We start from the raw sequence: 15,417 nt of genomic DNA, 5'->3' as shown, positions 1-15,417 counted from the left end.
AAGGAAGCCGAAGGCAGTTGCTGCTTGCTTAAGGTTTTACGGTCCTTACAAGTACATGCCAAGAAATTAGATCTTAAGATAAGTTCCTAGGATCGGGGTAGTTTATGTGTCCGTGTCTCTGTTGTTTGTCTTCTGGCTTTTGCTGTTTGTCTCGTGTGTCTTTCTGTATTTGGATGCAGATATGTGGATGTATGGGAGAGGGTGTCCTATAGGATTCGGTGAGTCTTTGTTGTGTCTGGATTAACAGGAAAAAAAACAGGGGGGATTTTTGGATGCAGGGTCACAAAGGAGAATAGATTTTGCACCCCTGCTCCCTCTACCTGCGTTCCAACCAGGCAGGCTATGATGAAGTAACACTGTGCTTGTTCCTGCAGCAGGCTTCAGGGTGGGAGAGAGAGTACAATTACCTGTTCAATGATTTTTCCCTCCTTCTTCCTTTGGATGGGCCCCCAAAGGAGAGGAAGAGAGAAAATTCTGAACAGAAAAGGGAGATTCTTACTCCACAGTTAGAACTTTTCACTTAAAATTAATTCTCAACTTCAGTGGATAGCTAATGATTTTGATATAGTACAAATGTAATGTATTACAACAAAACTCCTGATTAATGTTTTCTTTGTTAAACCTTGCAATGCATAATGATTTCAGTGAATTTGAGAATTGTGTAAATGTGATTGATAGCAAGTCTGATGCAGAGAGGAAAGTTTATTCTGTATGGACAGAAATTGTACTGAATACTTTATAGATGTAAAAGTCTTTCAGAAAAACTTATGTTGTTGAAAAGAACTTATTCTAGAATTTGAACTTGGGAATCCTTCAAATCACATTTATTTTAATGTATGTGTTGTCAGAAATAGCATCAAGAAATTATATTACACACAAGAGTTTTTTTGTTTTTTTAATAGTTAATCTGCATGGGATTAATGAGATAAGTGCTAAAAATTGATATCTTACAAAAGGGGAAATTTTTAAATGATCAATGTCGTATGAATTGTTTTTAAACGTGCAAAATGCATAGGAAGGAATTTGTCATCTAGAAATTCATGTATGCATTCAGATGCCAAATGCTGGAAATTAGTAATGCTGAATGAATGCTAAATATGTATGCATTATAATATGAAGAGGATTAAGTTTTCCACCTAAATAGGTTAAGGGTATATGACATACATCCTGTATGCCTTTAACAAGACAAATTCAACCAGCCCTGTAATCGAGAGGGCTTGTCATGAGGATTAAATACAGTCTAGTTCCAGATATATCAGAGAGGTCAGGCTGGAATGCCAGGTAACGTCGCTAACTAGGGAAAAGTGATTAAGTACATGTGAGAGGAAATAACTTCATTTCTTATAACCTAACTATATAAGTTAATAATTGGATTTTGGGGTGTCTGGATTCATTTTATGAAGTGCTCCATTTCAATGAGAGTAATGAATAGAGATACTAGTTGATATTATGATACAACAAATTATAAATTGGAATTTAATCAAGTATGTAGCAATATTTTGAGCTAAAAGACAACTAAAATGGAGGATCTAAATGCTTTGTACTTCAGTTTGGTTACACATTGAAAGATTGCTAAAGAACTTAAAGTTATTTGGAAGTTGTGGAGTTCAAACTAAAATTTGCTAAGAGTAAATTATTATGAAAGAGGTTTGATAAATTCAAAATTTTAAATTGCAGTAAGCTAGTCACTGGTTAAAGACGGATGGGCCAGGGTTGCTAAGTAATAAAATCTAAGTCAAGGCCAGCAGCCTTGCGATAAAATTGCTCAGAAGCTATTAACCCCTTCCTTGCACCCAGGAAGGAGAAAGAAGTGCTTATAAAATTATGAACTGACATAGGGGCTTCAAAGAGTTAACAACCGCTGTGTGATAGAACTTAAAGATGAGTATATCTTAATTCTAGGAACGGAGGATTTAAGGTGCTCAAGCAAGCAAATATTGCCAGCCCTGTCTGACCAAAAAAAGGTTGTTTGCAGCTGTGGAATCTTACTACAAACATTCCAGGTCCAGAATGATTAAATGAGTAGTGTAATATTTAATTGATAAAGTTACCTCATATGAGTTCTGGGATTGTTGGTTGATATTTTAATTACATTTTTGATCTGTATAAGGATATATGTGGCAAACAAGAGCCAAAGAATGGGTAGGGTATTAAAAATGGCACATATGTGAAAATGCTTGCTCATAAATTTATGATTGTTATATGTTATATGAAGAATGGCTCACAAACTGGAGTGAGTTGCCTGTACACACACAAGAGAAACCTCAGAAGCTCATTCAGAGACCAAGAGAAGGTTTACTGGGATGCCAAAAGAGCATTTCACTAAGCTGGGCTTTTCCTCCTCCCTTGAAAGAGCCAGTCTACTCAATGATGAGGAGTACAACAGAATCCCCAGCCTTTTCCTCTATCCCCATGCTACTTTCCCCTCCTCCTGCTAAATTTCCATTCTGATTCTGACCTTAATGTTCTCTCAAAGAATCATTATTTCTCAATACCCTTTTATTACACCAAACACAGAAAATAAACCCTGCCCCTATCTACTTTCCTGTATTTTCTTTCATTTGGGATTTTCTGGGTTATTGTATTTTAGGTGCAAAAACAGAGACATCTCAGTTTCCTATTCTATTCAATGCTTTTGCTTTTATTTTTTAAAGTCCCTTATCTTTTGTCTTAAACTTGAATCTAAGTATCACCTCCAAGGAAAAAGAGCTGTAAGGGGGGAGGAAGAGGCTAATCATTTGGGATTATATGATTTATGGGGAGTCACAGCAAGGATGTTTCTGAGGACAGACCTGAGCCCAAGACTTTTCCATCTCAAGACCTGGCTCTCTATCCACTGATTCATTTAGCTGCCTCTATTCAATGTTGTTAAAAATAATTTGCAATTTCTGGGTCCAGAGCCAAGATGGCAGAGTAGAAGCAAGAAAGCTCAAAGCTACCATGAGAATCCTTTCCAACCAATGTACATTAGAAGGGAGGATAAGGGTGATGATTTGCAATGCTTAAACTTTCCTCTCATCATAACTGGCTCAGAGAGGGAATAACTACCATACTCGTCAGGGTACAGAATCATATGTTACTGTATAGAAAAGTATGGGGGGGGGGACTCTGATAAGGGAAGAGGGATGATAATAGGAGAGAGGGGAAAGTAAGGGGGAGATAAAAAGCAAGACTCCGGTGAAGTGAGAGGGAAAGGAAAAAGAACAGAAAGGGGTGTTATATTTAAACTGAATATTAAATTGGTGGTCACCAGGGATTTAATTTCAAAATCCCAAAATGAATTAGTAAAGTAAAATGTAATTTATGGTAGTATAGTTTTACAATAGAAGTAAGATATTAAGGAGGAGAGAAAAGGGGAGAGAGAAAGAGAGAGACAGAGAGACAGAGGGAGAGAGAGAGAGAGAGAGAGAGAGAGAGAGAGAGAGAGAGAGAGAGAGAGAGAGAGAGAGAGAGAGAGAGAGAGAGAGAAGAGAGTGAGAGACAGAGACAGAGACCAAAGGAGAGAGAGAGAGCTAGAGCTCCAGTTTCCTCTGAACCAGTTAGAAATTCTAAGGCACCAGTCAGGGGCAAGGAGTCTTAAGACAATGGGCCTTTCATGGAGGTTCATACCTCCAGGAAGGACAAGGAAGGATGTCAGCCTAGACATTCACCACAGTGACTGTCTAAAAGGAAAGTAGTCTGAAGCCTCCTGCACAAGCTCCTCCACGGGTCCAGTTCCACAGCCAAGTGCCTTCACTCCAAGTCTGACTGCCTATCTTCCAGTCTCTCCTCAAGTGTCTGCCTTCACTCCAACTCCAAGGGACTGTTTCTGTGTGTCTCTTTTTCCACGATTTTTAAAAATTTTAAACATTATTTTATTTGGTCATTTCCAAACATTATTCACTGGAAACAAAGATCGTTTTCTTTTCCTCCCCGCCCCCGCTCCCACCACCATTCACTCTCCCATAGCCGGCAAACGATTCCACTGGTTATCATATGTGTTCTTGACTCGAACCCATTTCCCTGTTGTTGGTATTTGCATTAGAGTGTTCATTTAGAGTCTCTCCTCTGTCATATCCCCTCAACCCCAGTAGTCAAGCAGTTGCTGTTCATTGGTGTTTTTACTCCCACAGTTTATCCTCTGCTTGTGGGTAGTATTTTTTAGATCCCTGCAGATTGTTCAGGGACATTGCATTGACCCTAATGGAGAAGTCCATCACCTTCGATTGTACCAAAGTGTATCAGTCTCTGTGTACAATGTTTTCCTGATTCTGCTCCTTTTGCTCTGCATCACGTCCTGGAGATTGTTCCAGTCTCCATGGAATTCCTCTACTTTATTATTCCTTTTAGCACAATAGTATTCCATCACCAACATATACCATAATTTGTTCAGCCATTCCCCAATTGATGGGCATCCCCTCATTTTCCAATTTAGCCACCACAAAGAGTGCATCTATGAATATTCTTGTACAAGTCTTTTTCCTTATTATCTCTTTGGGGTGCTATGGCTGGATCAAAGGGCAGACAGTCTTTTACTGCAATTTGAGTATAGTTCCAAATTGCCCTCCAGAATGGCTGGATCAATTCACAACTCCACCAGCAATGAATTAGTGTCCCCACTTTGCCACATCCCCTCCAGTATTCATTACTTTTCATAGCTGTCATGGTAGGCAATCTGCTAGGTGTGAGGTGATACCTCAGAGTTGTTTTGATTTGCATCTCTCCGATTATAAGAGATGTAGAGCACTTTTTCATGTGCTTATTAATAGTTTTGATTTTCTTGGCTGACAACTTCCTGTTCATGTCCCTTGCCCATTTATCAAGTGGAGAATGGCTTGAGTTTTTGTACAATTGGTTTAGGTCTTTGTAAATTTGAGTAATTAAACCTTTGTCAGAGGATTTTATGAAGATTGTTTCCCAATTTGTTGTTACGCTTCTGATTTTGGTTACTTTGGTTTTGTTTGTACAAAAACTTTTTAACTTGATGTATTCCAGATTATTTATTTTGCATTTTGTAACTCTTTCTAAGTCTTGCTTGGTTTTGAAGTCTTTCCCTTCCCAAAGGTCTGACATGTATGCTATTCTGTTTTCGCCTAATTTTCTTATAGTTTCCTTCTTTATGTTCAAGTCATACACCCATTTTGAATTTATCTTGGTGTAGGGTGTGAGGTGTTGATCCAAACCTAATCTTTCCCACACTGTCCTCTAATTTCCCCAGCAGTTTTTATGACATAATGGATTTTTGTCCCAAAAGCTGGGATCTTTGGGTTTGTCATATACTGTCTTGCTGAGGTCGCTTGCCCCCGGTCTATTCCACTGATCCTCCTTTCTGTCTCTTAGCCAGTACCAGATTGTTTTGGTGACCCCTGCTTTATAATATAGTGTGAGATTTGGGACTGCAAGGCCCCCTTCCTTTGTATTTTTTTCATGATTTCCCTGGATATCCTTGATCTTTTGTTCTTCCAAATGAACTTTGTTATGGCTTTTTCTAAACCATTAAAAATTTTTTTTCTAAGTTCTATGGGTATGGCATTAAATAGATAGATGAGTTTGGGTAGGATGGTCATTTTTATTATATTGGCTCATCCTACCCATGAGCAGTTAATGTTCTTCCAATTGTTCAAGTCTAGTTTTAGTTGTGTGGAAAGTGTTTTGTAGTTGTGTTCATAAAGTTCCTGTGTTTGTCTTGGGAGATACATTCCTAAGTATTTTATTTTGTCTAAGGTAATTTTGAATGGGATTTCTCTTTTTAGTTCTTGCTGCTGAGCTATGTTGGAATTATATAGAAATGCTGATGACTTATGTGGGTTTATTTTGTATCCTGCAACTTTGCTAAAGTTGTTGATTATTTCAATTAGCTTTTTGATTGAATCTCTAGGATTCTTTAACTAGACCATCATGTCATCTGCAAAGAGTGATAATTTGGTCTCCTCCTTGCCTATTTTGATGCCTTCAATTTCTTTTTCTTCTCTAATTGCTACTGCTAGTGTTTCTAATACAATGTCAAATAATAGAGGTGATAATGGCTATCCTTGTTTCACTCCTGATCTTAATGGGAATGAATCTAGTTTATCCCCATTGCAGATGATATTTGTTGATGGTTTTAGATATATACTGTTTATTATTTTTAGAAATGACCCTTCTATTCCTATACTTTCTAATGTTTTTAGTAGGAATAGATGTTGTATTTTATCAAAGGCTTTTTCTGCATCTATTGAGATAATCATGTGGTTCTTGTTGATTTGCTTGTTGATGTGGTCAATTATGTGGATAGTTTTCCTAATATTGAACCAGCCCTGCATCCCTGGTATAAATCCTACTTGATCATGGTGGATGACCCTTCTGATCACTTGCTGGACACTTTTTGCTAGTATCCTTTTTAAGATTTTTGCATCTGTATTTATTAGGGAGATTGGTCTATAATTTTATTTCTCTGTTTTTGGCCTGCCTGGCTTTGGAATTAGTACTATGTTAGTGTCATGAAAGGAGTTTGGTAGAACTCCCTCTTTGCTTATTATATCAAATAGTTTCTATAGTATTGGAGTTAGCTGTTCTTTGAATGTTTGATAGAATTCACTGGTGAATCCGCCAGGCCCTGGGGATTTTTTCTTAGGAAGTTCTTTGATCACCTGTTGGATTTCTTTTTCTGATATGGGATTATTTAAGAAATCTATTTCTTCTTCTGTTAGTCTAGGCAATTTATATTTTTGTAAATATTCATCCATATCACCTAGGTTGGTATATTTATTGCCATATAGTTGGGCAAAGTAGTTTTTAATGATTGCCTTAATTTCCTCTTCATTGGAGGTGAGATCACCCTTTTCATCCTTGATGCTGTTAATTTGCCATTCTTTCCTTTTTAAAATTAGATTGACCAGTACTTTGTCTATTTTGTCTGTTTTTTCAAAGTACCAGCTTCTAGTCTTGTTTATTAGCTCAATAGTTTTGCCACTTTCTATTTTATTAATTTCTCCCTTAATTTTTATGATCTCTAGTTTGGTTTTCTGCTGGAGGTTTTTAATTTGTTCATTCTCAAGTTTTTTGATTTGCATTTCCAATTCCTTGATCTCTGTCCTCCATAATTTGTTAATATATGCAGTTAGTGATATGAATTTTCCTCTAAGTACTGTCTTGGCTGTATCCCATAAGGTTTGAAAGGATGTCTCACCGTTGTTATTTTCCCCAATGAAATTATTAATTCTTTCTATGATTTCTTCTCTAATTAACAGATTTTGGAGTATCATATTATTTAATTTCCAAATAATTTTTGATTTGGCTCTCTATGTACCCTTACTGATTAATATTTTTATTGCCTTGTGATCTGAAAAGCCTGCATTTATTGTTTTTCCTTTTCTGCATTTGAGTGCCATGTTTCTGTGACCTAGTGATGATCTATTTTTGTGAATGTGCCATGTGGTGCTGAAAAGGTGTATTCCTTTTTGTCCCTATTCATTTTTCTCCATATGTCTATTAACTCTATTTTTTCTAAGATTTAATTCACATCTTTTACCTCTTTCTTGTTTATTTTTTGGTTTGATTTATCTAAATTTGATAGTGGTTGGTTCAAGTCTCCCACTAATATGGTTTTACTGTCTATTTCCTCCTTCAATTCTCCTAGTTTTTCTATTAAAAATTTAGATGCTATACCATTTGGTGCCTACATGTTGATTAGTGATATTTCCTCATTGTCTATGCTCCCTTTTATCAGAATATATTTTCCTTACCTATCCCTTTTGATCAGGTCTATTTTTGCTTTGGCTTTTTCAGATATCATGATTGCAACTCCTGCCTTCTTTCTGTCAGTTGAGGCCCAAAAGGTCTTACTCCAACCTTTAATTCTTACCTTGTGAGTGTCAACCCGCCTCATATATGTTTCTTGAAGACAACAAATGGTAGGGTTTTGGGTTCTAATCCAATCTGCTATTTGTCTACATTTTATGAGTGAGTTCATCCCATTCACGTTCAAAGTTATGATTGTCATTTGTGGATTCACTGGCATTTTGATATCTTCCCCTAGTTCTGACCTTTCTTCTTTAGCTATATACTTTTGAACCAGTGATTTACTTTAGGTCAGTCCACCTAGTCCCCTCCCTTGAGATGCTTCCCTTTCTAGCCCCTCCCTTTTCATGCTCCCTTCCCCTCCCCCCTCTCCTTCCCTCCCTTTTTATACTCCCTTCCCCCTTCCCCTCCTTAATTTTCCTTTCTTTCTTGCCCTGTTGGATAAGATAGAATTCAGGATCCCACTGCATCTAGATGTTCTTCCCTCTCTGATTTGATTTCATTGAGAGTAAGGTTTAAGTAATTCCACTTCACGCTCACTTCCTCTCCTTCTCATATGAGAATTCTTGCGCTCCCCTTCCCATGTGTATCTTTATATGGGAAAGATTATTCTATTAAGTCCCCCCCCCATTTCTTTAAGTAAATCTTAGTGTTATCGATGGTTCCCCCCTCCCTTTTCCTTTCTTTGACCCCACTTTCCCCAAATCTGTATAAGTCTAATGAAGATTAATTTAGATTTTTAAATAAAATTATTTATACCTTTAATTCCTTCATCTGAAAACTGCTAGTTTACATCCTTTGACCATTTGTCAATTGGCGAATGGCTTGTAGTCTTACAAAGTTGACTTAGTTATCTACAAGTTTGAGAAAAAGATCTTTATTAGAGAAATTTTATACCCTCCCGCCTTTTTATTGTTTCCCTTCTAGTCTTGGTTATATGGGATTCATATACACAAAAATTAATGAAATCAAAATTATTCATTTTCTATTTTGTAATGTTTTCTATCTCTTGTTTGGTCATAAATTATTTCCTTTTGCACAGACCCATCAAGAAACCATTCCACCCTCCCTTGTTTATTATAGCATCACTCTTTAGTTCTAAACCATATACCCATTTTGACTTTATCTTGGCATAAGGTATGAGGTATTGGTCTCTACCTCATTTGTGCCACACTGTTTTAACAGTTTACACAGTTTACACAGCAGTTTTTATTCAACATTGAGTTCTTATCCCCAAAGCTTGAATCTTGTCACTTTTTAGCCAGGACTATATTGTTTTGATGATTCAGCTTTATAGGTCAGTTTGAGATTTGGTACTGCTAGGCCATATTCCTTCATTTTGCCATTTATTCCCTTCATTAAATTCTTACTCTATTGTTCTTCCGGGAGAATTTTGATATTTTTTCTACTTCTAGAAAATATATCTTTGATAGTTTGAATTGTGTGTCACTGAATAAGTACATTAATTTAGATACAATTGTCATTTTTATAATATTTATTAAAACAGGAAGAAGTTTCAAGGGCTAACCTGAGCTAGTTGCACTGTGAACTCTTTTGCACTGGGGCTTGGGGCCTCATTACACTCTGGGTCTATATAAGGCATGTCCTTTGTGGTCTACCTTACACTGGGGTTTGGTGCCTCACTGCAGTCTTTGCCAAGAGTTCTAGCCTCCTCTTAGAGTTGCACTGGCCAGCAACTCCATGGATTGCTTTGCATTAGGGTATGGGGCCTCATTACAGGCTTGAGCTAGGGCTTGGGATTTCGTGGTTTAGGCAAGGGGTGTACTGTTAATCGGCTTAGGTAGGGACTCAGGGTACCAAAATTGACTATGACTAGACCTAAAGCAGTAGGTGGGCAGTTGGCAAGGGTTGCTATTGCCTTGTGCCTTTACTCTTTGGTACAGCTTTGCTGCCAGCTGCATTCTCCTCTCACCACCGTGAAAGAGATCCCCTGTCTACCTTCCAAGTTATTTTCTGCAGGAAAGTTACTGCACTCTGTGCCCGTGTTGGTTCAATTACTCCAAAATTCATTTTGAAATGTTATTTTAGAGTGGTTGGAGAGGATTTTCAGAGCAATTGGAGCTTTCCCTGCTTCTATTCCATCTTAGCTCTACCTCAAATCATCTCTTTTAGGCACAGGATTGTCCAGCAAGTACACAAAGATAGCAGTTCCCAGGGGTCTATCCCTGGATAACTCAGAGGACATGGCCAACCAGTCTTTTTGAGGTTGGATACTCAGATTTGGTACCTCCCAGTTTAAAGACACTAGGAGGGACCTCTTATGGCCTAGGCTCTGATCAGTCCTACCTGTGAATTCTGCTGCAGGGAAACAATGTCCAGAGACAACTCGGACAACTATTTCTTTTCTGGAACAACCCTCCCTCCTACTCCAACCAACGTTTCTTCAAGAGTATCTATGGGCACTAGCTCTCTCCCACATGGATCCACAACAGTTGAGTCCAAGGGCATGCTAGACTCTAATCCTTCCTTAGACACTAGCCCCAAAGGGACCTTTTTCCCTTTTCCCACATGGCAGCCATTAGAGAAGGCACAACAACCAGGTGGGAATCTAACACTACTAGACATTCTGAAACAAGTCCAAGTAAGTCTTTTCATACTAGGGTTATTTCCTTCAGAGGAAGTCATCAGCTCACCATTTGCTGTCTTCATCTGACTCCATCTCTACTAGCAAAGATTCCATTTCCATGACAACACACACAGTGGATCCTGCCAATACAATGAAAGCCCATATAAAAGGAATGAACCTATCTCAGCTGGGCTATCTTGAAATAAGGTCCCATTTTCCCATAGCCCTCTTCTTCTCCTTTGTTCCCCCAACATGGATGCAAAGTATACCCATCTTCCTAAAAAAGGAAAAAAAAACCAGGTACTGTTTTTAGTTCAGTCCATGGTCCTTCATGAACTCTTTTTCTTCTCTGGAAGATCAGAGTCATGTTTGAGTCAGGGAGGTTGATTCATTTCTGCTTTAAGATGGGAAGGAATTATATGTATTTAACATGAAGACATTCCATTCTCTAGCAATTGCCCATCATGGTCTCTGTTTCTGTCTTCTGGGGAGACTGATTTTCATAGTCACTTTAGTTTCCCACAATCTTCTTGAGAGTAGCCTTGTCATCCTTGGGACTGAAATGACCCTTCGTTTCCTTATCATGGTCAGATGCTTTAGGTATGTAGTAAAATTGGACTGTGGCAAGTGGAAACCTTTGAGGCAGTTGAAAAAGGGAAGGGGATACCAAAGATTAACTTCTGGGAGACCTTACACCTTTACATGTTGCTTTTTATGTGAAAAGACTCTCTGCCTGATGTGCAATAAATACTCAATAAATGTATGCTAAATAAGAGATCGACTGACTTTCCTTTTTGAGAGTCATCAGCAGGAACCTGAGTCTCAGCACCACCACTGTACACCTATCCTGGCATGATGGAACTATATCTCCAGGAGGGAGCCCCTCCTGCCCTCTACCAGTGTTAGTGCTTCTGGTCTGTAAGAATCTCCCCTCTGCTTCCTCTCCTGGACAAACCTACATGTGCACCCATTCCCTGTTTACTTTTTCTAGGAGTTCTTCATCTCATGAATATTTGTGGTATTATTCTTGGGTTTTGTGTCCTTCTTTCCCCCCAAAGCCACCCTTAGTGTAGCCAACAGAGCAGGTTGGGACCTTGACAGAGTCAGGCATAAGTGAGTACTTCAGGTGACTTGTTCCACCCCCCCATGGAGTCCTCCAGATTCTAGTTGCCAGACCAGGGCTGTGAGTTATCAGCTGTCAACAAAACTAGAGCCATGTGGTCACTACCTGGGGAAAAGCAGAAGTTCAGAAATAGTCACCCTGACCAATAGTATGATGTTATTGCTTCAGCCCAGGCTGGATGACTCTGTCTACCACCTCAGGTGTGACTGTCACGGTTCCATCAAGAAGATGGTCATATTTAGTCGAGAAAAGTACCCATTCCCTATTGCTAAGCCAGGACATGGGCACAGGAAACTTTGCAAAGTTGTGTCCTATTTGGGGTTTTCCCAGGAGGCTGAAAGTACCTGAGATTAGTTTTGGACAAGTACCTGAGAGACTCCTCCCTGCTCTTTCAGGTGGAGCTCCTGTACTGGGAAGTCCTGCAGGTAGAGTTACCTCTTGAGCACTACTGGCTACCATGTCCCAGAATGGAGGGTGCCAGCCTTGCTGGGACATGATTATCCACAGCTGTGCCAATGAAGAGGCTGTCCAGGAAACCCTCTTCCATCCTGTGGATGAGGACTTGGGGCTTTTTCTTCACCACATGACAAGATTCTTAATGAAACATTTGCCTAAAGGAGGGGCCAGGTGATGCTAGAGGAGGTGCATCGTGGGGGTACTCTGGCCAGCTTGACTCAGACACTCTGGGGAGAAGCTGTATCCCAGGAAAGCAACAAGTAAGACAGCGTCACCATGTCCCGCAGAGTTCGGACAGTCTCAGCAGAAGCCATTTGTCTACCCACCGCTGAAAGATCCTGAAGGCATCTGCTGTATCCCTGCGAGCTGAGTGAACGCAAATTTCTAAGTATTAAAGAAAAAAAGGGGAAGTGAAGGGATTGGAGAGAACAGCGGTCAGCTGCAGCCATGCTGGGGAACCACCTGTACATCTGAGGCGCTGAAGAGTCCCAGCCTTCCGGGCTGTTCATGCTCTGGCCAGAGCTGGACAGCAATGGCGATGATAATGACGACAATGACGAGGCAGAGGGGACGGCAGGGGACCGGATACCCAGCATGCTTTTGAACCGATTCAACGGCTCAGCCCACTGGAAGCCTTCTTACCGGCAGCGAATTGTAGAGCGCGAGCCCGAATCACCAGCAGCCAAGATGGCTGGAGTGAGCGGGGCAGCAGGCGCTCGTGCTACCTTCCCGCCAGGCTCCTGCAGGACACTGATGCTGGAGGCCCCAAGCTGCTGCTGGAGCTGACAGAGGCCAGTGCTTGAGATGTACATGCTTCAGGCCAGGAAGAGTCATCTTAGCTTGTTCTGCAGGACCAACCTTCATGCCTCCTCAGGTTCTGTGTGCTACTTTCCGGAGCTCTCCGTCTCCTAGGTATTTGCAGTGTGATCCTTGCGTCTGGGACACTTCCCACAGGGCTTCCCATGTGGGCAACATTTTCACTTTGCCTTCATTGATTTCTCTTTGCAAGTCTTTCCCTCAGTTTCTAGATGATCAAAAACAAGCTCATTTCTTTTGGATGGGGTAAGGCCCACCAGGACTTGTATACTGGTTGTGTGGGGGTCTGTTATAAGCCCATCCACACTTCTGAGCAGATGATATCTCCAGGTCCACCAGGGGGTCCTCCAGAGGAAGCGAATGGGAGGAAATGGTCTGTAGGGTTGAAAAGTGACTGAGAGCATATTGAGGAGGGCTCAGTAGGAGTCTCTTGATAGACTCCCAGGCTAACCCCTCTCTCACAGCACTGTCTTTCAGCATCAGAGGTGAACTCTGGCTCATAGTTTGTGACAGGGAACTTTGAGTGACAAAAGTGCTAGCTGCCCAGTTGGAACCTTTGACTACAGTGGGTTCTTCATCATTGCCTTTAGCCATCTGACAAGAATGATCCCAACACCCCTCCCTCTCCTTCATTCTGGTACCCACCTAAAATATTCTTGCTTCTGCATCACCTGTAGGAACCCCAACACCCACAGAGAGTTGATGGCCACCATCAGTAATGGAGGTAAGCAGAAACTCCCTTTCCCCCTTTCTCAGCTGAATGGGTATTCGGCCTGCCTGAAACTTTTCTTCCTCTTTTCTAGGGCAAAAGCCATTTTTCAAAATTCTGGAAGATTGTCTCTTCAGTTACACATTTCTTACACCATAATTTCTAACACCTAAATTCTCACTTCTTGGACTGTTCTTTTTTACTTCTTGCCCATAGTTTCTATTCACTTGTGTTCTATCCTGCTTAAATGTAGCCTCCTTGATGTTAGGCACTGTCTTTTTGGCTTTATATCTCCAGTGCCTGGTATAGTGACTACTACATGGGATTAGTCTCTCGGTAACCGAGGATGACGATTGTCTTTGTGCGTTTTCATCTATGGTGTATAGATGAGTGTGCACAAAGACACTTGTGTGTGAAGGAGATTTAAGTGGAAAAGTCGATGCACAGAGACAGTCCCACTCTCTCGGCATTAGAAGCCTGGGTCCATTGGCATGAAAAATCATTACACCTGAAGACTTCCTCAGCTGCATTGGATGGCCGTGTTGTCCTTTGTGCTCCAACAAGCCCTAAACACTCTACAGTGCTTTGCTGCGTTGCCATCTCAGCTGTTGAACCTTCTTATTGGTTTCTTCCGTCTGTTCAGCTGAAGCAGTCTTTACTTGCTGGGTGAGCAAAGCCTTAGTTCACCAGGGGTCAACGACCCGATGGCTACCCTCACAAGTTTTAGCTGGCCTGTGGAAGCCATTGTCCGGGGTGTGGCCTCTGCCACATGCTAGCACCTACTAGGAGCCACAAGTGAGAGCTGGCTGTCAGGTGAGGGTCAGAGGCTGGAGAACTGCCCTAGGAGGACACAACAAGCCCTCCATACCAGAGATATTACCCCTCCCTGTGCACCCCATACACCCCACTACATAGTACTGCTACATAGTACTTAATAAATGTTAACCAATAGCCTATTTTTTTTCCCTCTGTGAAGATGTGCTTTGTCTATTGATTAGGTATGGGCACTGGACTTTGGGAGCATCCCAGGACCCCTCCTAAGATAGTTGGCAGCCTCTTTTATATCAGTATCTTTGGAAGTAATTCCTTCTGTTTAATCATGAAGGACAAGCAATTTGGACATGTTCTACCCAAGTGACACCCAAAGCCCACCCATGAGGAGATATGGGAGAGGGATGAGGTAGAAGCAATCCTTCTGGAGAGTGGTCAGGGTTGTTGACCATTTCTAGCTCTGGCAAGGAGGGAGAACAGATGACTCTGTGGAGGGATAGAGGTTCAGGAGGAAAGAAATATGACAGAAATCCACTGATACTGATTCCCAAGGCAATACCCTGTCACTGTTCTGAATCAAAAGATTGAGTATGGTGTACCTCTGACTTGTTGCCCTCTTTCTGCTTCTGATATGACTGAGACACAGGTCTATCTTTTAACCTTCTTTTTAGGCATTGATGCTAGTGTGGTGACTATCACCCACAATCTAGACCAGGTGGCATTAGAAGCTTCTGGGTATCTACAAGTAAGCACTATGGAGAAGCAGGAGCCTTCTTTATGATCATTCTCCTAGGTGGTTTGGAGATGTCTAGCTTATATAGGGCACATCGAAAATCTTATTGCACTAGGAAGTTAAGTTAGGTTAAGAGACTCACCCAGCACGAACCTGGGAGAGATTTTTTTTATTTTGTTAACTGTTAAACATTATTTTATTTGGTGATTTTCATACATTATTCATAGGAAACAGAAATAATTGTCTTTTCGTCCCCCAACCCCACCACCTCTCCCCTAGCCGAAACGCGATTCCACTGGGTATCATGTGTCCTTGCTCTGAACCCATTTCCATGTTGTTGGTATTTGCATTAGGGTGTTCATTTAGAGTCTCTCCTCAATCATATTCCCTCCACTCCTGTAGTCAAGTAGTTGCTTTTCCTCTGTGTTTTTACTCCCACAGTTTGTCCTCTGCTTGAGAATAGT

The sequence above is a fragment of the Monodelphis domestica genome, chromosome 3, assembly GCF_027887165.1.
Source record: "Monodelphis domestica isolate mMonDom1 chromosome 3, mMonDom1.pri, whole genome shotgun sequence".
NCBI lineage: Eukaryota > Metazoa > Chordata > Mammalia > Didelphimorphia > Didelphidae > Monodelphis > Monodelphis domestica.
This window is presented reverse-complemented; position numbering follows the sequence as displayed.